The 23,625-nt window shown below is 46.2% G+C and overlaps 1 protein-coding gene across 12 annotated transcripts in view; it reads right to left on the bottom strand.

The window, feature by feature from the left end:
* CUX2 (cut like homeobox 2) overlaps nt 1–23,625 on the bottom strand; it is a 283,562-nt gene that overhangs the window by 228,761 nt on the left and 31,176 nt on the right. Inside the window, exon 1 of one of the 12 annotated variants that reach the window (XM_077875633.1) lies at nt 469–632. The exons of the other annotated variants lie outside the window; for them this stretch is intronic. The gene's annotated coding sequence lies outside the window, so the exon portion shown is untranslated. Of the gene's footprint in view, nt 1–468; nt 633–23,625 lie in introns of those variants that run through there. 12 annotated transcript variants of the gene reach the window in all.

Raw genomic sequence — 23,625 nt, 5'->3', positions numbered from 1 at the left:
CCTCTCTTAAATAATAATATATTTATAAGTCTGAGGCTCCTATGACCTCTCCTCAAAGCAAAATCATCCTCTGAAGGCCCCTCGACCTGATCATATTGATCCTGTCTGAGCTGTAATTTTGTGGCTTTGAGTTGAGGAGACAAGGATGGCCTGCCCAGCTGGCAGTGGCCTGGCAGCTCCAGGGGTGCCTGGCAGAGGCTGTGATGAAAAAGAAATCAGATCTGTCCTCCAAAGTCAGAGAAGCGAGTGCTCCTGCAGGCAGGACTCACAGGGGACAGGAGCCAGCAGTGGGCATTGCCTCTGTCCACCAAGCCCTCAGGCCCAGCATGGCCCAATCTAGACCAGAGAAGACCCACAAGGACTGAATGAATGGACTGTGAGTCCCTGAGGCTCTGACCAGGCAGAGACAGGGTAAGGGCAGCGATTCTGGGAGCCCAGGTCCTACCCCATGGCCGGGCTCAACCTTACCTGGCCAAATGGTGGGATCTCCAGAGACCTCAGGTTTGGGCCTGAGGGGCACCATGCCCCCTCCCCCACAGTGGTGGCCAGAATCTGGTGGGCACCTTGAGCTGAGACGGGTTCCTAGGCCAGCCACGTCTTCCCTGCTGCCGATGCCGCCTTTACTGTTTATCCACTGTCTGTTTTCCTCATGACAGGCGTTCCAAGAACTGCAGACAGAAATCAATGCAGCTGGTCCTGGTGCCCACGCTCCCGCCCCCACCCATTCCTCCTGCTGCCAAAGTTCAGTGTCACTTCCTGTAAAGCTGGGGCAGCCTCTGAGCTGAGCGTGAGGGGCAGCCTGAAGAAGGGACACCCCCTCAACCCTTGACCCAGACTAGAGGCCTTGGGCAGAGGAGTCCCCAGAAAGGCTAGGCAAGGCCAGGCCCTTTATCTTCACCCAATGGGGAGAGCCGACCAGGCAGGGAGCAGCAAAGAAAAGTATTTTCCTGCCCCACCTTCCACTTAGCACATCACAAACACGGGCAACAGGAGTGTACCCTAAAGTTTTGGTTCTGCGTCACCTGGGGCCTTGGTGAAAAATTCACTCAACTCAGCCCTGGAGATTCAATTTCAAGAGATCTGGGGTAGGGTCAGGATTCTGCACTTTAACAAGCCCCCAAGGTGATTCAAATGGGAAAGTAAGTTTGGGAGACACATTTGTGTGCAAAGATGCAGCTTCCAGGATGCTAATCACTGTGATGCTCAGAAGAGAAAGAAACTATAATTAAGAGGATAACTAGATAATGGTGCACCTGGGTGGCTCAGCTGGTTAAGCATCTACTCTTGATTTCTGCCCGGTCATGATCTCAGGTTTGTGAGATGGAGCCCCAGTCAGGCTCCGTGATGGGCACCTACTTGAAATTCTCTTTTCTCCCTTCCACTCTCATGTGTGAGTACACGGGCTCTCTAATAGAAAAAGAGGATAGCTAGATAAAATAAAGGACTCCTGAATAAGTGTGAATTCAGATAAACAAGGTATATTATTTAGTATAAGTATGTCCCAAATACTGTACAGGCTGTACTTAGATTAAACATTATTTTTTATCTGAAATTCAAATTTAACTAGGCATCTGATATATATATTTTTTCAAAATCTAGCAACCCAAACTGAAAAACACTAACCATCCCATACTAAAGCTTACTGACAAAATGAGAGAATGTTATATAGCCTCTAAAATGGGTAGAAACCGTCAACACAGCATTTGCCATGCTGGGGCATTGTTCACATGCCTCACACATATTACTTAACTCATATAAATATCCAAATATTTATCATGCAAATATTATCCTCCAAAAAACAGAAGCAGGCATTATTGCCCTTTTGGACAGAAGACGAAACTGAGGCATAGAGAGATAAGTTACTTTGCTAAAGCCACATAGCTGGAATGGCAAAACTGGGTAATAAACTAAAGGAAGTCAGATTCCAGAGTTAATAACAAACACTTTATTACTCTCTAATGGGAGAATAAATGATAAAACACATAAAAAGACAAGATCATGTAACTTAGCATGGAGTCAGAACAAGATTTACAGTATGGTTTCATTCCTTAAAATGTATGTATGTTATATATACAGGCATTAGAGAAATGATTAGGTCACACACAGCTGGCAGAAGTATAAACTGGGGGACGCCTGGGTGGCTCAGTCAGTTAAGCATCTTCCTCCGGCTCAGGTCATAATCTCAGGGTCCTGGGATCAAGCCCCATGTCAAGTGCCTGCTCAAGGTAAGACTGCTTCTCTCCCTGCCTCTGCCCCCCCCCCCCCCGCTCATGTGCAAGTGCTCACACTCTCTCTTTGTCTCAAATAAATAAAATCTTAAAAAAAAAAAAAAAGTGTAAACTGCTACAGCCACTTTGGAAAACCACTATACTAAAGCTATGTATATGCCTTCTGTAGCCCAGCAATTCCACAACTTGATACAAAGCCTTGAGTCTCAACCAGAGGTGATTTTTCCCACCTCCTATGGGACACTGGCAATCCCTGGAGGCACCTGATTGTCACAGGTTGGGAGATGCTACTGTCACTTAGTGGTAGAGGCCAGGGATGCTGCTAACCATCCTACAATGCCCAGCGAAGTCCCCACAAGAATGAATCATCCAGCCCCAAATGTCAACAGTGACAAGATGGAGAAACCCCCCTGTTCTCGGGAAAAATGCCTGCACCTCTACACCAAGAGACAATTGTGTACCAACATTCCTAATAGTGCTCTTGTAGGAATCCCAAACTGGAAGCCACCCAAATGTCCTTCAACAGGAGAATGGATGAATAAATTGTGGTCTACTCATACAGAAGAATGGTAGATGGCAATGAGAATGGATGAACCACAACTGCACACAACAACGTGGGTGAATCTTGAGAGCACAATGTTGGTGAAAGAAGCCAGACAAAAAATAGCACATACTGGCTGATTCCCTTTACAAAAAATTTATAAACAGGCAAAATTAATGTGTGCTGTTAGAAGTCCAAATGGGTAATATTTGGGGGGCAGGTTGGCAGTGACCAGAGAGGACATGATATGGCTTCAGGGGTGGCAGCAGAGACGTTCTATTTGTTAATCTGAGTGTTTTTTAAAGATTTATTTCAGGGAGAGAAAAAGACTGTGTGTGTGTGTGAGCAGGAGCTGGGGGAAGGGGGAGAGGGAGAGAGAAGGAGAGAATCCCAAGCAGACTCCTTACTGAGTGTGGAGCCTGATGTGGGGCTCAATCTCACGATCCTAAGATCATGACCTGAACTGAAACCAAGAGTTGGAGCTCAACCAATTGAGCCACCCAGGAGCCCCTGATCTGTGTCCTTTTCTGTAGGTTTGTTACATTTGGACAAAAAAATCTAAGAAAACAGTGATAAAGATTTATCTCAGAAGCAGGTGATTTTTTTTTTTTTTTTTTTTTTTGCTGATTTATTCTTTCCAGAATTGCCACATTGCACGTCTTATTTTTTTAATGACTGAGTAGGCCAACAGCAAATCCATTTGGTCATTCATCAAAAAGTGTGCTGACCCCTACAGTGTGTCACTGTCCGCACCCCCTCCTCAGCATAGGGGACTGGAAGTCATGAGGGAAGGGCATTCCTGACCTCAAGGAGCTTACAGTCTCCATGCAGGGGAGGAAAGGATAGAACCACGATCGGTCTGAGCTGCAGGCGGCCAGCAGCCAGATATTTCAGCCACCTAGTCCAATGTTTTAGTCAGTTTGATTTCTCCAGGGCAGGGTCATGTCTCCCCAGCTGTCTGGAATCCCAGTTTCCCAACCAAACTCCCTCCTGCTTACCTGAGGCTGAATCCATCATTAATGTTACTATCTGCCCCTCTCTGCTCATGGGAGTTTACCATTCCTTGAATTAGATATTGCAATCAGTACTACACTCTGACAGAGAGGTAGACAAGGGATTGTAGAAACCAAAAATGTATGGGGGTGAGGAGGCCCAGGGGCTGGAGGACTTGCTCTTGTTAGGAACACAAACACATATGGAAAAATGCCACTATATAAACAAAGTAGTCTTTATTTGTGGTCAACCTTGGGGTGGAGGTGTTGCCCACAGTGAATACTTAAAAGAGAGGTGGGTGTTGACAGAGGAATAGGAGTCCACTGGATAGACCAGGTATGGAACACTACTATGGACAGGGAAACAGCATGGAGGGAAAATAACATTGCTCTCTGGAAGTCACACTAACTTCAATACAGCTGGTACGTGGGCTGTAATGGAGGTTCAGCCAGGGTGCATCTGGGGAAGTGAGCATCAGCTAAAATTTATTAAGCACTCTGTGCCAGGCACCACACTAAGGAAGTGCTTTGCCTATACTGTCTTCACTAAACCAAATGGCCCTATTCTACAGATGAGAAAACTGAGACTCAGAGAAGTAATCATGTGGAGGACAAGGGGACAGAGGGAGGCTACACAGTGATCTTCAGTGATTGGCTCAGTGAAGATGGCAGAGCTGGGATCTGAACCCAGAATGAGCCACATTCTTAATCCCGAAATCTTCCCCTCCCATAGGAGAGGCACGGAGGCACTGCTGGCACCCCTTCTCCCCTCCTCTCAGGGGTCTGCCTGGAGCTACTAGATCCCCTCAGGCGGCACACGAGTCCGCAAAGAAGGGAACAGAGTTGAACCAGGAAAGGCAGAGCAGGTGAGTTACAAAGCACTGCTGCAGGGCCCTGCTGGGAACATAGTAGAAAATACCAGCTGCTCTAACCAGCATCGCCTTTAATCTCTTCAGAAAATGGATGCTGCTCCTGGGTCCCTGGAGAGCCTAAAGTTTAGGCTGAAGGCTTTCTGGAAAAAAGCTCACTGTTGCCGGCATTTCCACAGTCACCCCGGGTGACGTCTGACACTCCAGCACCGACTCACTGACAAACATCTTCAAAGGACAGAAATCGGCCAGTTTTGCCATCTTTTCATACAGATGTCATTCACCCACAGGAAGCACATGCATTGTGAGAGTTATTTTGGTTGGAGGAAGCCAACCCCAGAGCAAATCCAAGAAAGAAATAAAAGGAAGGGGAGTGGGGAGAGCAACTCAGGCAAAATGTGAAAAAAATGGCGTTTGGTGAAACTGCACACAAAACAATCTTTTTCAAGATGATCTTTTTTGAGATCAAAGATGAGTGGGGAGAACTGTGCTGAACGCCAGCAGGTGCAGCAAGCTCAGGAAGATGTTGTGGGACTTTGCAGGTGTCTGTGGGTCCTGTTTAATTAAATGGGCAAAATCCAAGCCCAATGAGCCACCTGCTTGGCTCAAGTGTGATGGGGAAAGAGCAAGATGATCCCTACTAGGGGGTCCCAACAGGCTCCCCTGAAGTGAATCTGAGACCCAGAGGATGGGAACAGCCCATATCTGCTGACATTCTTGTGGGACCTTATTCCTCTGGGAGGTTTATGGACATGACCATGGCCAAGTCACTGCCCAGCCCCTCTCCAAAAATTCCTGTGAAGAAAGAGTGTTCAAAATCCCAGACTATGGAGTTTTGCCCAGGGCTGTGTCCTGGCACACCGTGTAGCCTCCCTCTGTACCCTTGTCCTCCACATGATGTTCTTCAAACAACAAGGCACATCCTGCACTACCTGGCAGGTCAGCACCAGACTGGTGGCAGACATGACGTGTGTCTGGTTCACCTTTGTAGAAATTTGGTCATGTGGAATGGAGTGGCCAAAAGTTTCCAGAATCTTACACAGGGAGATGTTTCGGGAGGGAGATGTTTTGGGGGTGTTTCTCATTGTTGATGGTGAGGAAGTTAATCTAAGTGAGCTTAAACAAAACAAAACAAAAAAACAGGCTGAGCACCCACGATCAAAGTATACAGAGGAGAAGGCAGCTTCCATGGTGATTCAACCAGGGTTCTGTCTTTCTTCATATCTTAACTCAGCATATCTCTGCAGGCTGCTTGCACTCTGTCCCCACGTGGCTGTCTGCAAACCCAGCTCCAGGCAGCTCTAGACTTCCATCCCTCCAGCATCTCAGCTAGAGAGAAAACCGCTCCCTCTTTGTTTTAATGGAAAAATCCCAGAGAAGCTCTCAGATTGGCCTAGACTGAGCCTTGTGACTCCCTCTGGAATAACGACCAAAGACAGGGGGGTGGTGCACTAGGAGTTAGCAGTACTCCCTCTTCCTGGGTTGGCTGAGGTGACTGAGGGGAAGAGGTAGAGGCCACTACAGGGACATAAGTTATATAATGCCACAATATGGTGTGCGGCGCTCTCTGCCCCACTGTCTGTTTGCTGTTCCACGAGCACTTGAGGCTCGGCCACTCTCCCAGACTGATTTCTCCAAGTCTACTGTCATAAGGAGCAGTCTCATAATGACCATCTGGGTCACAAAAAGGAGTATTCAATGAGCATTCCCCAGGTACCGGGCACTCTGCCAAATGCTTTCCATGAATCCTCTCGTTGGATCCTTTAGTCCACCCTTTGTCATCCCATCTTACAGTTGTAAAAGTTGATGTTCAGAAAAGTTCAGGGGCTCATCCAAGATGACACAGCTTGTAAGAAGCAAAGCTGGAAGTTGAGCCTGACTCTAGTGGACTCCAAACCAGTGCTCTTATTCATGACCCCATTCTGATTCCTATAGTATAATACTTTAAGGAATTAACTCTTCCTAGAGTGGCACATGGAGATTTACATGCTGGGATAGAGGAAGGTCCCCAAGTATAATGACCATGGGGTGGCATTCCCTAATACAGTTGTCACTTCTACATAACTAAACCCCCTTCATCCCTCACCCAGAGCCTGGCACCAGTAGTAGATGCTCAACAATGTTGGTCAAATTGGATTCAACCCTTGGGCAAAGGCTATCTCCCCAGGAGATATTTATATTTAGCCTCTGGTCCCTGGAGTGGGCCCTGACCCCAAGGGCAAGTGACAAATGTCAGTTTGTCTAAAAAGCATGGTGCAAAAAAAAAAAAAAGGTGCTGCCAGACATTCTAAAGAAGAATTCTAATGAAGAAATTCAACCTTTCATTACGTTGAAAGAACTTCTATGTCTACTAATATGGGAGACAAGATAACCTGAAAATGTTCCCCACTACAAAGCACCCCGAAATACTGGATAAAATATACCAGAATCCCTTTAAATATACAGGTCAATTCAGTAAGAAAGTAAGAAAAATTACCATGGGCCAAAACTGAAAAGGAAACTCAAAATCAAACTGCTAAGAATGTGAACTGATACTTCAGTGCCCTTGGCAATTAAGAGGTAGGGACAGGTTCCCATCTTGGTAGCCCAGAGGTCTTCACCCTCAGTCACAGTGGGTCAGAACACTTCTGTCCACTAATACAGGAAGAAAAGGAGACAACTGATCGTTTTAGCCTTGCCTCTAGGTTGGAAAACCAAAAAGTAGCCTTTCCAGGAGATCCCTGGGTGGCTCAGCGGTTGAGTGCCTGCCTTTGGCCCAGGGTGTGATCCTGGAGTCCTGGGATCGAGTCCCGCATCAGGCACCCTGCGTGGAGCCTCCTTCTCCCTCTGCCTGTGTCTCTGCTTCTCTCTCTGTGTCTCTCATGAATAAATAAGTACAATCTTTAAAAAAAAAAAAAAAAAAAAAGTAGCCTTCCCTGAGAATTTGTAACCATGGGTCTGCCTTCACATGAGTTTGAGTTCAAGTTTATACTATCCTTGGAGTTCTCAGACTTGTGTGCATCAGAATCACCTGGATGGCCTGTTAAAACACCAACTGATGGGTTCCACGCACCAACCCCGCCCCCAGCTCTGCCCCAGGACTCCTGATTCAGAAGATCTGGGATGAGACCAAAGAATTTTCATGTCTAAGTTCAGAGGTGCTGCTTGTCCAGGGACCACCCATTTGGAAACTACTATTTTCAGCCAAGCAATTAACATTAAAAAGCAAAAAAACATTCTCCTCTGGTAATATCCCTAGACATTATGCAAAAGCAAATAGGAAATCTCTCTAGAGCAGGAGTAAGTGAACTATGACCTGTGGGCCAAATCCCACCTGCCCCCAGGCCAAATCCAGCCATACCCATCAGTCTATAAATTTATGGATGCTTTTGTTGCACAACAGCAGAGCTGAGTAGATGTACCAGGGACTACAGACAGCAAAGCCAAGGATACCTATTATCTGGCCTTTTACAGAAAAAGTTGGCCAACTTCTACACTGGGAGTAACTCGGGCCACCCCAAATCCCCAAAGATTTAATCTTACTGAAGATGAGCTCTCAATCTAAAATTATAAAATACACAGGGAAACAGTACCATGTGTGAGAATTAACAGACATGACAACTAGCAGGATCAGGTCCAAGAACTTCAGATAGTGGAATTATTATATACAGATCTAATAAACATAATAGAAGGACAGAGCCTACATTTAGCAACTCTCAGGTTCTCAATGATCCTAAAGACAATGATATTTACTGAGGGCCTACCATGTGCCAGGCTTTGGCTCAAGTGCTTTATAGGGTCCAAATCTTTCATGTAAAGAACTTCAATTCAAGTATGAGACCAAAGCTCAGAGATGTCTTTTCACTTGCCTAACTTTACACAGCAAATATGAAGCAGAGCCAGGATAAAACCCAGATCTTGGCTAAAACCAAGTTCTAAAAGGTTCTGGAGCCTCTAACTCATTTCCACTCCACAACAAGGTGATCCACGATAGAGATTAACAGCTCTTAGGGTACCTGGGGGACTCAGTCAGTTAAACCTATGTCTTTGGCTCAGGTCATGATCCCAAGGTCCTGGGATCGAGCCCGATGCTGGGCTCCCTGTTCGTCTGCTTCTCCCTCTCCTCCCTGCTCATGCTCTCTCTCGCTCTGCCTCTCTCTCTCAATCTCAAATAAATAATACAACCTTTTTTTTTAAAGATTGTATTTATTTATTCATGAGAGACACAGAGAGGCAGAGACATAGGCAGAGGGAGAAGCAAGCTCCCTGCAGAGAGCCTGATGCAGGGTTCGATCCCAGGATCTCAGGATCACGCCCTGGGCCAAAGGCAGACACTCAACCACACAGGCATCCCTAAATAAAATCTTAAAAAAAAAAAAAAAAAAGTGCTCAACTTGGAGCAAATGGCTCCAAGTTTGGAAGACTCAACAACCCCCTAAAACTATATCTAAAATACTGTGTGTCCCTATCATGTTCTGGAAGAGCAGATCCATAGCTTTCTCCAGATTCTCAAAGTCAAAGAACCCCTGAGATAGCCAAATTCAAATGGGTACCTTTTCTCCACACCACACCAGGATCATGTTAATAGTGAACATTTCTTGTACACAGTGTCAGATACCATTTGAACTTTTTAAGTATATGCTTGTTTAAATCCCATGCAACCCTATAGGAAGTACTTTTATCAGCCCCATTTCATAGATGAGAAAACTGAGGCCACGGAGGGATTAAATAACTTGTCTGGGGTCCCATAATTGCAAGTGACAGAACAGAGACCCCAGAGTGGAACACATTCATTTGCATACTTAACCTCTGCTAAACTGCCTCCTGACGCCCATTGCAGCCAGCCCTCCACTTCTGAATCCAACCACTTGTCTATACAAGTACGGAGAGCCTAGGGTCTTTCCTGTCTGGAACCATTTCCACATGCACAAGAAACAGGGATATCCTTCTACCTACATTTCAGGGCAAAGTCCCATTCCTAATCCCAATCGCTATGTCCACAGGAGTATTTCCAAGGCCAGCCAGACATGAACTGGGTATTTCCTGGGTGTCTGAGCATGCCCCTGTTCCCCACCACCTCGCCTGGCACCAGCCCAGACACCAACTACCTACTTGGCTGGTGCCTTGTGAATCGCCAACATAAACACACATTTACCCAATTTTTCAGAATGAGCAATATTTACTCAACAGCTCAGAATGGCTCATATGGAACTATTAAACCCCATTGCCTCAGTCTGCAGCTCAGAGCGTGATAATGAATCAGTATTTTGGAGCGATTACGATGCTAATAAGAATGTGTGAGGCACAGAATATCATATGTAGGGGCAGCCGCCAAATCCCCTGGACTCCCTGCCTCATTCAGGAATTCCACCATTCCAGAAAGCAGCCGGCCTGAGAAACGCCAGCCCCCAAGGCAGGCCACGCTTGAGTTACTAGAACACAAAGCAGATGAGAAATAGAGACCACCATTTTGCACAGGGCAGGCCCCCGCCATGCTAGTCCTCGTTGGGGATGTAGAGAGAGATGGTGCCCCTTCTTGACAGCCCTGAAGGCTCCAGAGCCCCCTATACTGGCAGGGCCTAGAGTTTTAGCATGGCATTTCACACACTCAGATATGCATAAACATTGGAGAAAAAATACGTATTCCCTCAGGCTGCATGCCTGAAGCAATGTTAGATTTGGTGGGGGTTTTCTGGTGTTTTTGTTTCTGGTTTTTTTGGATCTTTCTCTTTTCACAAGCCCCTAGGTAAATAATAAATGGCAGTAAGCAAGCATATATTTGAGGCCTTCCCTTAGGGGCCTTAAAACGCCTCCAATTCTCCTCTTTCATCCCTCTAATCCTCACTCCCCAGCCACTGTTTCCCTCTGTTCAGGATAAAAACTCAGCAGGACCTACAGGCCCTGTTTAAGCCAACCCTGTCTACACTCCCTAGCCACACCCCACCCTTTACCTCCTGCTTCAGCAACATTGGCCATCATTTACTCCCTGAAAACAAAAGTGTGTCCTTCCACCCCAGGACCTTTACATGTACTGCTCTTGTCCTCTACCTGAATAACCACAGCCCCTCTTCTCTTGGCTAACTCAAGAGTCCTTTCCTAACTTCCAGACTAAATCTGTTATACAATCTCTTCATTCCTGACTCATTTCCTCCACAGCCCTAAGCAAGGTTTGCAATTTCAAATATGTGATTATTTGATTAATGTCAGTCTCTTAAGGGATTTACTTCTAAACACCATGGAGACCAAACTTGAGGGCAGAGAACAAACTTGTGTTGATCATCAGGGCATTCCCAACACATGGCCCAGGACCTGGCACACAGCAGCTGCCAGAGAAATATGGATGACTGACTGATGGACTATATGAATGAATGAATCCCTAAGCCCCAGCCCCCTCCCCACTCTGCTTCTTCAACTGGCTGCCTCTTCACTGAGTTGAGCCCCATAGCTTTTCCGGGCTATTTATAGCCCTATTTTGTCTACTGCAATGTGCCATGTTCACAATATAAGCATCAAATAAATACTTAATCATAATAAAATGCTTGTGGAGCCCCCAATCAGAATAGCCCTGTGCCCTCCCCCTGGTTTAGCTCTGTGTATTTGTGTGCGTACACGTGTAGGTGCACACACTTGCATTTCCACACAAGATTCCCCAATGGGCCTGTATAGAGGCAGACCTGTGTGTGAGTGTGTCTGCCATATTCATTCAACAACGGTTAAGGGAGAACCCACTCTGTGCTAAGCACAGTTGCTGGGGGAAGAACAGCAAATTAGACAGACCCATTGCTGGCTATACATGACATACTGACACTTACTAGGTGATTACCATATGCCAGTCTCCAGTTCAACACTTCAGGTAAAGGTACTCATCTCATACCAACAACATTCTCGTGAGAGAGGATATCCATTTCACAGACGAGGAAGCTGAGGCACAGACAGAACAGTACTGGCCTAAAGTCTCACTGACAGGGAAAAACTGGAACCCCTGTCTCCTCAACTCTGGAGACAAGTTTTTGGCCACAGGTCCTCATCCATCCCTCATTGCCAAGAACAGGGATGAGAACATAAAACCAGAAACACATTTTTTCCCCATCATTGTTGTCTTTCAGAAGCAAAAACAACAACAACAAAAAACCCTGGAGATGCCCAGGGACAAGGGGAGAGTGATCTACTTGCTTCATAATATATTAGGTGAGTAAAATGCTTGTTCTAAAGATAGCAAAATGTTGGAATCCCTGGGTGGCTCAGCGATTTAGCGCCTGCCTTCAGCCCATAGCTGGGGTCCCGAGATCGAGTCCTACCTACATCAGGCTCCCTGCATGGAGCCTGCTTCTCCCTCTGCCTGTCTCTGTCTCTGCCTCTGTGTGTGTGTGTGTGTGTGTGTGTGTGTGTGTGTGTCTCATGAATAAATAAATAAAATCTTTAAAAATATATAATAAAATAAAGATAGCAAAATGCTGTGCAAAAGGCTACTGCCAACAAGTGAAAAGACAATGAAAGAGAACTGGACATACTGATGCAAACTAGGGAGACAGATGCAATGGCAGCACACTGAAGCATTAACAGGGGTTATGTTCTTGGCATCTTCTCCCCCCATCTTTTCTGTGTCTCTGAAGCCCTCCAATAATGTGGCAACATGGCTTTCATAAGACAAAATTAATTTTTTTAAATCCCTTCTTTTCCTTCTGGTCACGGGATTATGTGTCTGTGCCTCCCTGCCCTGCCCACCCTACCACTCAAAAAACTTTCCTCAGTTCCTCTTGGTCTCCTAACAACTCAAGAATGAAAACAGACAAGAAGGCAGAGTAAAGGAGGCCATGGAGCCATTGTGTGCAGGGATCTGAGGGATGCAGGACCAGGAGAACATGCCTCTCCTCGCTCCTCCGTGTGTGTGCGCACAAGGATGTGTGAGTGCATGTGGCTGAAGATGCCCAGGCCTGTGGCTCACCAAGTAGAGTCTCCCCACCCAGTCTGGTGTCCACAAGGCCACAGCAGGAAAACTTCCTGAAGCCTCCCTGGGGAGGGGGCAGCAGGGCAGGCTGAAGTCCCCAGCATCCCAGAGCCAAGAAGTGGCAGGTGTCACTATTCACTTTCTTCTAAAACGTTGAACCCTTCTTGGAGGAAGATACTGTGTCATTCCCCTTTATCTTTATCACTGGCACCTGGCAACCTGAGGATTAAGCTGATAGTAGGGAGGAAGGGAGGAGGGGGCAGAAAGCCTTCCTTCTCTCTGCTTCTGAGCACCTAACTCTTTCTTTGGCTCTCAGAGAAGTAGCCTTGTCTTGTCCTCACTCCATGGAGGTCACTGGATCCCCAGACCTTCCAAGAGCTGCAGGCTGGGTTGAGCGAGGCCGGGCCGAGCCTGGGGGAAGTACAATTTGCTCCTCTCAGCATCTTCAAATCTTTAAACTAAAGTGATGCTTCCTGTTGTGGTCCAGAGAGTTAGGAGTGAGACCCATGCTCCCAAAACTTTCTGGAAGCAGAAGTGTGGTGTCAACAACAGATATTTATTGAGATACTAATATGTGCCAAGCTCTGTGGTTGTGACAAGAGTCAACAACACAAACAAAAATACTGCCCTCAGGGGTCTTAAAATAAAAAAGATTCAGAATAGCCTCTCAGATTAGAGATGTAAGAGAAGTTTGCCTGGTAGACAATGAATGACGAGTGAGTTCCAGGCAGGGGGAACAGCATATGCAAAGTTCTGAGGAAAGAAAGCATAAGGCATCTGTGGGTCGGATAACAGTTTAAGTCTGGCTGGGGGAGCTGGGGACAAGGAAATCCAGTGAGAGATAACATGGTGGAGGCAGACCAGGGTGGGAGAAGGTACTCACAACAGGCCTTGCAAAGCCAAAGTAAAAGCTTAGACTTCATCCCACAAGCAATAAGGAGCCAGTTTAAGATTTTAATGGAGTGAGTGTGGGGATCTTTGCTTTTTATAAAGATCACTCAAGGTGGAGCTCAGGGTTTGTGATCTTGATTTTAATTTCAGAATCAAGCAAGGGTATTGTTTGTCATGGTACCTAGGTCACCGCTACCTCCTTGTCAGGATTTCCTGGGAATCCTTCTATTCAGTCCTATGACCTATGTGGCCAAAAAGACCACATGAGTGGGGAATCAAGGCTTGTGGTTCACATCCCAGACATCACTCTCTGACCCGTCAGTCTTGTCCATCTGAGAAATGGAGATAAGACTCCACCTGCCTCCTCAATTGTGAGGATTAAATGAGTTCATTCAGGGGCTCAGCATGGTGGTTGGTGCTAGGAAAGGAGTTGATAAATGATCAATATTGAGATGCTAGGAAAGCAGTCAATAAATAATCAATATTTACACCAGTTTGAGCCCCTTTAAGCACTAGGATAAATGTAGAGACCTAGGCGCCAGAGGTCCTGTCTGGCATTTATGAATAGATTTGATCCGTGAGTCCAGCATTGAATTCTATTCCATTTTTCCCTACATTTACATCTTGAAAGAATGTTCATAAAACCCAGGTTTCTGGCTTCTCTTGAAAACCCCAACCATCTGCTTAAACCCATTGCTGTGCTGTCCCTCAAGCACCCCTGAAGGCGTGAGCCATGTCTTCTCCCCCAGCTCCAACTGTCAGACCAGCTGGGAATTGACCCCAAAGTAGGGAGCTTCCTAGAGCTCAGGGCTGAAGCTGCTAAATCTGGGTAGGGGGGAGGTGGGGGAGGGAGGGGTTGCTTGGCAGAGCCCACCCTCTGGCATAAATGTCCCTGCCTTCTTGTCCCCAACAGCCCCAAACCACCTTCTCTTCAATAACATCCCTTCAAAGCCATTTCTCTCTTATTCTAATATCTAAGGAATTTTTGCCCTTAAAAAAGATCCCAACTCTATACTGTGGCCCTCAAGACCCTATGTGATCTGCCCCTGTCACCCTCTCCTAACTTTATCTCCTACCTCCCCACCTCTAGATACAGAAAAGGAAGGGGCGGGGGGACAGGAAAGTAAGAAGTTGGAAGTAAGTTACTCCATTTTGCAAATGGGGAAAGATGAGGCATAAATGAGGCCCTCACAAGAAACAAAAAGGTCCATGAGTCAGCCAAGGGTCCTACTCCCCTCACTGGGACAGGCTAGCTATCTCTAACTAGAACCCCCTTGACAGAGATTTCTGTCCTTATTAGGGCATTTGGGGGTCATGGTCTTCTCCACCCACCACCCAATATGCTCAGTGGGGATCTGCATATTTTTTCGGAGACCAAGCCCAATTTCAGAGATGGAAAAGGAACCCTCCTGACCCAGAAACCCTGCAGAGGGGCCTCCTCAGTTTACGAGCCACCCTTCCAGCTGGCCAGTATGGCAGGTGCCAGTATCTGCAAGGATGCAGTAAAACATCTCTTCAGGGCCTCACCCTCTCAGGCACCCTCAACCTCCTCTTGTACCTGCTGTTTGAGAATTGCTCTGTGTCTGTCTCTCCGTTCCTCTCCTATGTTCTCCCTTCCTCCCCAGCCAGGGAAATGGGGGGGGGGGGAGAAAACCTCCCAAGATCCTCAATTTAAAATAAAGTCAGATCTTTTTCTCTCCCCTTCCTTACTACCTAATAACCACACTTGTGTGAAGTTGATGCTCTACATAACGAAAAGAGAGGCCTCCTTGGAGAGGGTACAATCAGACAATTTTTAAGATCATGGAGCATTAGACCATTCCCAACTGGGTTTACTAATCAAACAGCCAAATCCTTCATAACCAGCCAATCCCTACAGGGCAATTAAATCCTTCCCCTTTAAAACACTTGCCACACTGTCTGGGGACAGAAAGAAAAATTTGCAAAATTCATTTGATAAATTAGCCAGGGAAAAGAAAGGAGTGAATCAAGCTTTGTTCTTTTCATTTTTTTTAATTATGGAATTCACAATGCCTGAATAATGTTTAATAAGAACTATGAAAATTCCTAACAGTATTACAACACAACACAAAAGAATTAACCTGGTTACCGTGAAAAATTGCATATTTAATTAAGAACAGAGAGTTCAAAACTATCCAGAGATTTCAAAAGTGCTGTTGCCTGAGGGGCCAAATTACATGCTTCCAGGGCTGCTAACGGAGTTAGCGCGTTCAGTCATTACCCAGGCGTTCCCATTAAGTGACTCTGGGCAGATGACATCAAATTCATTTCAAAAGCACCAGGAACTGAAGCATTCACTTGGGTAGTTTAAGGGAAAGCAACTATCCTGCTGGTACAAATCAGACCCCTTGTTGATAAAGGCAATAATTAAAGAATAATGTTAATTAGCTGCTTTTATTTGAAGAAAAGTACGGTAGTTGGAGTGCTTCCAGGCTGCTGAGGTGGGAGTCGCTCTTTCTGGAAGAATGGAAGGCTGCTGGTTAGAGTGGGGGAGTCTGGGGTCTACAGAAAGAGAGGGTGATGGTGGAGGCTGGGGCAGGGAGCAAGACAGAACCATTTAAGGAGGACACTGGCCTGGCCTGCCTGAGGCCTGGGTGCCCATGTTAGAATCAGCCTGGTCAATCCAAGGTCTTCAAGGGGACGGCCTGGAAAGTAAGAAAAGATGGTGCAGTCACCATCAGATCCAATTCCATCATGGTGGACTCTGGCCAACCCAGATCTTTTTGTTCAGCTCTTCCGGTCATGCCCAGTCCCCTCACATGGCCATTTTTGTCACACCTACCCCCCTCACGCAACCTCCTATCACACCTACTCCCCTACTTGGCCATTCCCTGCAACACTCATTCTCCTCATACAATCTATTGTCTGTCTCTTCACAGTCTGTCACACTTGGCCCTGAATCACCATTACCACTCTTACTGTAGCAGGCAGATCCCCCAAAGGTGCGACCACTGTATCTCTCATCACATGCTCTTCTTGCACTGTGACCTTGACACTGCTTCCATTGAGTGCTGAGCTCTATAGCCTCTCCCTTTAGACCTGGGTGGTCCTTTGTAACTGCCTTGACCAGCGGAAAAAAATGGAAGTGATGCTATGCAACTTCCAAGGCAAAATCAGGAAAACACCTTTACTCCGTTCTTGCTTTCCTGGGGCACTCACCCGTGGAGCCCAGCCATCATATTATGAGGAAACCCAAAGTATCATACACAGAGATACCACATGGAGAGGCAAATGTTGGTGTTTTGGCTGGCAGCTAAAGGTCCTAGCTGACAGCAAGCATCAACCACTAGATATATGACTTGTTGAGTTACCCCCAAACTCTGAATCTTCCCAGCTGAAGCCCCAGACATCACAGAGTGCAGCTAAGCTGATGCAGCTGGGCTCCATCTTCATTCCTGACTCATAGATTCTGGGGGTATAAGTAGTTTACCCCACTGAGTTTTGTTTTGTTTTAAGATTTTATTTATTTATTCATAGACACAGAGAGAGAGAGAGGCAGAGACACAGACAGAGGGAGAAGCAGGCTCCACGCAGGGAGCCCAATGTGGGACTCGATCCTGGGTCTCCAGGATCACACCTCAGGCTGCAGGCGGCGCCAAACTGCTGCGCCACCGGGGCTGCCTAACCGCAATGAGTTTTGAAGTGGTTTGTTACACAGCAATAATGACTGATATATTAACACAGACACAGTCACACATTTTAAGAACTGTCTTTACCCTCATCATCTCCCTTTCCTCACAGACTCACCCAAGAGGTCTAGCATAAGAAACAAGTTTATGGATAGGACCACCAGTGACAAGAACTTCAAAAGGAAATGATAATTAGCTTTTGCCCTCTGTTTCTTGAGTCAGCTCTCCATAGCCCCTGGGTTCACCAGGAGCAAGCTGTGTGACACAGCACACAGCAGGGTCTAGTGTGGAGGCGAGAGAACAGAGAAAGCCCCACACTACAGAAGACAAACAGATCCACGTGCAGCTGAATGGTCTGCCTAGGACCCATGGCTGGTTCACTGTCGAGTCAAGCTCAAGCTCAGATCCACCTAACTCCCAGTGAAGTGGTTTGATTCTCATTAGCAAGGTGCTTAATTAGGGCAGCTCATCAATACGTCCCAGAGAAACAAATTACAGTCTGGCTCAAGCTTACTCACCGTTGGCTGAGGATCACCCCAAACCCACTAAAAGGGCTGTGCCAGGCAGGGCAAAAAGTAATGTGCACTGATGGGGCAGCTCTGGGGGAGTAGGGGGCCAGAGAAGCTGCCTTCCCTAGAGTGCCCCACAGTGGCAACCTCTCAGGAAGCAGGAGCAGAGCCTGGGTTTCTCTCCTCCATGACTCCAAATTCACTTCTGAGGCCTTCATCTACCACAAGATGCCAAGATGCTCTGCTCTCCTCAGAAATTTCTTCTAGAGATGAATTTCACAAAATAGGCCATGGGCCATGGGACCAACCCCCTCATTCACAGAGGCTGAGAAGGATGCCCTCTGAGGTATGACACTATCTCAGAGGCTTCTAGGCTGTTGGCCCGAGAGGTCCAGCTACCCCTATTTCCTAATAGGCCTAGCTCCTCCCAGAGTCCCTGTCATGGTTACCAGCTCTGACTTTGGCCCTTGGGACCATGCCATCCCAGCTGTTTATCAGTGCCCACTCCCAGGGATTCTGGCCGAGGCTCCTACTCCTGCCAGCCAGCACTGCCCACCATGAGCAAAACACCATCACATATGGAGGCAAACGTGCACATACCCAACTATGTGTAGTATCTGCTCTGGGTATTTACAGAAATAACAAAAGGCAGGATAGTCTATGAACTCGGGCTCTGGAGTCAGAACGCCTGACTCTGCTGAGTGACTGCAGACAAGTCACTTAACCTTTCTATGCCTTAGCTTCCTTTCCTCTGCAAAATGGGGACATTAATAGCATCTACATCATAGTGTTGTTATGGGAATTAAGTCATTTACATGGGAAAGCACTAAGAGTTATGCCTGGCACCTAGCCACCCTTGGTGTCTATTAAATTAAAAATAAATGAAATAAAAATTAATAATTTTTAAAACTTCAAAGCTCCTCTCATCCTTGAATGGTCATTTAAACTCTGCCCATTCTCTGGAATGGCTACACTGAGGTTAGAAAATGCAGAATCACCTCCACACCATGCACAAAGATGGCATAGCTGGTCCCTATAAGCCTATGGCAGCTACACATGGAGTATTGCTGGAACAACTGGGCTCAACCCACCCTCACTCCCACCCCCATTACCCAGCTCAACTAATTGTTGCCCTGCATGAAATGCAGGCCCAGGGATGCCAGCTCTTCTGCTGGACAGAGGTCAGAAATCTGAGGTTTTAAAACATGACCTCTATTCGGGCACTAGTCATTCAGTGTTCACCAAGTTCTACACCAGTTGTTGTAGCTGTGATGTAGAGTAATGAGTTCACCATCTGATGAGAGCAACCAACAAGGAACCAGGGAATCACCTGGCAGCCTGAAAAGCAGCCAGGGATGTCCTGGCAGGAAATAGAGGATGGCATCCCACCCCACAGGAGTCAGAGAAGAGTAAACGGGAACAGCGTTCTAGGCAAAGGGAACAGTAAATGCAGAGGCTGGGAAATGTGAAGAACACAGCAGTCTGGGGATAGGAAGGATGAAAAGGTGTGGAGAGCAAGATAGACAGCTGTTGGAAACTATGGAAGAAGCTGAAAGATTTCTAGAAGTCAGAAATTCCTGGGGCAAAATCCTATCTCTACTGGGGCAATGCAAATGTCTAGGAAAGCCTCTGAAATCTGAGCACCTATGGGTTAGCATGTTCTCACTGGAGATGGTATGCAGCTCTTGGAAATCCTCAGAGCAGTCACTTGTAAGGGGACCCTGGAAGAGAGTTCCTTCATCATTTGCCTGAAACCATTTCTCCCACTGCCAAGGCAAGAGGTAACAGGGAGCAAACATGACATCAGATGACAGAACATATATGGAGGTCCTGGTACATACCAGACTCTGTGCTGGGCCCTTCATGTGGATTATCTCGTTTCCTCCACACTATGACCCAATGAGGTGACTATTATTGCTGCCATTTCACAGATAACAAAACTGAGGCATGAAAAGGGGCAATTCCCTGGCTGCATCACACAGTGCTGAGGTGAGCAATGGGGCGGTGGGGCACTCTGCCCCTGCACCAACCTGGCAACCTGGGGTTTTTCCCTTTAAGGGATCAAATTGGGGCTGGGAGAGACATGGTAGGTACAACAGCCAATTCTGAGGAGGCAGCGCCCACCAGCTGGCCTCGCATTACCCTAAGTAACCTCCACTGCAGCAGGATCAATACTTAGGGGGCCATGCTTAGCTTTGGCGAAATCATTAAATGCTACATCAAGCTAGTCAAAAAATAACTGCATGGCAAGGAGATGTTGAAAGGAGCTCTTGCCTGAAAACATCAGCACACAAATGTACGCACATACAGAATAAAGTGTTATTTGTGGACGTAAACACACACTGATACACTCATGAGCACACTCACAGAGACACCGACATGCAGACGCAGACACATAGCCACACAAATTCAAAAACACTAAGAACAGAAAGACACATACTCAGACACACACACACAGAAACATGCTAAGATACACGCACAAGAACACAGACACATAAATGTGCAGAGACCCACAAACATAGTCAAAGATATGTACACATAAAGACGCAGTTGTACACATGTCAATGCTTACATATATATTTATTCATCACACATCTGCACCCATCTTTTTTCATTTGATGCTTTTTGAAAGCCTACGATGTGCTCACCCCTCTGCTGCCAGGTTCTGGAGACCAGCTGCTTTGTGCCCTCATGGAGCTTAGAGTTCATACAAGGAGGAAGACAGAACTAATAATCCAAAGACCTATGGCTGATACCTGCCATGGTTAAGTACAGTGCAGATTTGGTCCACCATCTGGGGGCGGGAGGGAGCAGAAAAGTCACCCCAGGGAAATGACATTGAACAAGTTCCCAGGGTAGAGAAGAAGTTCATAGGGAAAGGGGGAGAAGAGGAATACAGATAGACATGTCTATCTGTGTCCCAAGCAGAAGGGGGTAGGTCATGTACAGGGAGGTGTGGTGCAGAGGAAAATGAAGTAAGACGTGTCTGGAACATGGAAAGTACTGGGAGTGTGCTCAAGATCAAGGTCAAGAATAGAGGACATATTAAATAAAAATAAAAACAAAAAAGAAAAGAGAACATACTAGAATAAAGCTAGTATAAACTGGAATCTGATATTTGTAAGATGTATATGGTAAACCCTAGAGCAACCACTAAAAAAAAAAAAAAAAAAAAATCTCAAAAGAATAGTTAAAAAACAGTTTAGGGCACGTGGGTGGCTCAGTTGGTTAAGCATCTGCCTTCAGTTCAGGTCATGATCTCAGGGTCCTGGGATGGAGCTCCGTGTCATCTGGCTTCCTGTACAGCAGGGAGCCTGCCTCTTCCTCTCCTTCCCACTCGTGTTCTCTCTTCTCTCCAACTCTGTCGCTATCTCTGTCTCTCAAATAATAAACAGTTTAAAAATCATTAATTAAATTAAAGGTGTTACATGAAAAAATATCCACTGAATTCAAGAAAAAGTAGAAAGGAGGAATAGAGAAACAAAAAAGACAAGAGACACATAAAAAAAAAAAAAAGCAGAGGTGCCTGGGTGGCTCAATCTGTTAAGTGTCTGTGTGATCCCAGGGTCCTGAGATGGAGCCCTGAATCCGGCTCCCCACTTAGCAGGAAGCCTGCTTCTCCCTTTTCCTCTAACTGCTTGTGCTCTCTCTGTCAAATAAATAAATAAAATCTTTAAACACACACACACACAAAAAGCAAAATGGTAGACATAAATCTAACTATCATTAATAATATTAAATATGAGTGGATTAAAAATCCAATCAAGAAACAGATTTTTCAGACTGGATAAAACACGCACACGTGCACACACACATACACACACACACAAAACACAAGATCCAACTACATGCTGCCTACAGGAGACTCTTTAAATTCAGAGACACATGGGCAGCCCCGGTGACGCAGTGGTTTAGCGCCGCCTGCAGCCTGGGGTGTGATCCTGGATACCTGGGATTGAGTCCCGAGTTGGGCTCCCTGCATGGAGCCTGCTTCTCCCTCTGCCTGTGTCTCTGCCTCTGTGTGTGTGTGTGTGTGTGTGTGTCTGTCTCATGAATAAATAAATAAAATCTTTAAAAAAATAAAAAAATAAATTCAGAGACACAGATTGAAAATTAAAGGATGAAAAAATATATATCATGCAAACAGCAATCATAAGAAAGTAGGAGTGGCTATACAGATATCAAACAAAATAGACTTTAAAACAACAAAAAAAATGCTACTAGAGATAAACAGAGATTTATAATGACAAAAGGGGTCCATTTGTCAGGAAGATATAATAATTAAAAACATACGTACAACTAATTAAAGCACCAAAACACATAAAGCAAAATTGATGGAAATGAAGGGAAAAATAGATAATTTAACAAAAATTAAAACTTCAGTATCTCACTTTCAACAGTGGTTAGAACTAGACAGAAGATCAACAAGAAAAGAGAAGGCTTGTAATGCTATAAACCAAGAATGGTGGGCAGGGTTGGCAGTGCTCAGCCTAGAAGGCTACACTGGGGCCTTTTGTCCCAAAGGCAATGAGGAACCACTGTAAATGATTCGTAACAGGTTTTAATAATTTCACTAGCTGCTGTGTGCCAAAAAAGAATGGGAGAGGCCAGAGTCAGTACAGAGAAGCAAACTGGAGACCAAAGTCTAAGGGAGAAGTGACTGGGGCATAATGGGTTATGGGGTGGCTAAATGGATGAACAGATAGATGGATGGGTGGGTTGATGTGGACAAATGGATGGATGGATGGATGGATGGATGGAGTCAATAAGAAGAGAAAGACAGGTGTATGAACTGCCAAGTAGATGGATTAAAAAAATGGGTGTGTGGGCTTATGAATGAAGAGATGAAAGAATGCTGGATGAATGGTAGAGAGGTGATTACCCAGTCCTTGCTAGACTTCCAGTACATGGGGCTCACAAAATGGACAAAACCAGAGTGAGAAAAGTCCTCTTTATTCTCCAGACCACATCCTCTATAAGCCCCCATGCAGACATCCAACCCCTCTTCTGCCCAACAGCATCTCCATATTTAAAGCCTAAGACATGGCTGGATAGAGCAGCCTCATGTGGTCCGGGTCACCTCACCTGTTCATGGTTCTTCCTCATGAGTGACACTTGGGAAACACTAGAAACCAGATCCACAAGGCCAGTGTGCGAAGAGCACTTCTCATACCACATCTCAAGCCCTGGACCCCCTTGTACCAACTCTATTTCTAAGGAAGGGGACACAGCACCTCTTGTCCACTGAGTACCTGCCACTTAGAGACCTCCAAAACCCATACCACCTGGCCACTTACACAGCAGAAGGAGCAGCTGCCATACACAGCTGGGAAGCATCAGGCATGTCCCATGCAAACCTCTTCCACCTGCCACCACTGAACGGTGCTAGTCTTCAAAACACTTGTGTGCCCAAAGCTTTCCCATCACTAAGAACCTCTCTGGACAGAGATGACACATCGGTTTGTCACAGACACTCTTTTATCTATTTTCCAAACATCTCCTCCCTTCCCTCAATGATCCCTTGCCAGGCTGAACCCAGTAGGAACCAAACACACACTGGATCCTGTTTCTCCACTGCTTCAAACCTTCAATGTCTTCCAGCCTCCCTGAGAACAGAATCCAAATGAATCCAACCCCCTACTATGGTCCACAAGGGCCTCCTTCCTGTTCTGACCTCATCCTCTCCCATACCATCCTTTCCTTGTCTCCCTCATCCCAGCTGCACTGGCCTTCCTTCAGTTCCTAGATGTGCCAAGGATATTTCTACCTCAGGGCCTTTGAGGAGTTTCTTCTGCCTCAACTTTGCCTGACTGGCTCATCGTTCAGGTCTCTGCCTAAATGTCACCTACTCTGTGTGGCCTTCCATGACCACTTGAAACAAACAGGTGCCTCCTTCATCTTGATTTTAGCATCTGGTCAGTTCTTTTCCCTGTTCTATCTCTGTAATCACACATTTATTTGTTTAGCCTACCCCTCTATACTCAGCACCTGGCACTGTCCTGAGCCCACAGCACAGGC

Source organism: Canis aureus, chromosome 27 (genome assembly GCF_053574225.1).
Source record: "Canis aureus isolate CA01 chromosome 27, VMU_Caureus_v.1.0, whole genome shotgun sequence".
Lineage (NCBI taxonomy): Eukaryota > Metazoa > Chordata > Mammalia > Carnivora > Canidae > Canis > Canis aureus.
This window is presented reverse-complemented; position numbering and strand designations above follow the sequence as displayed.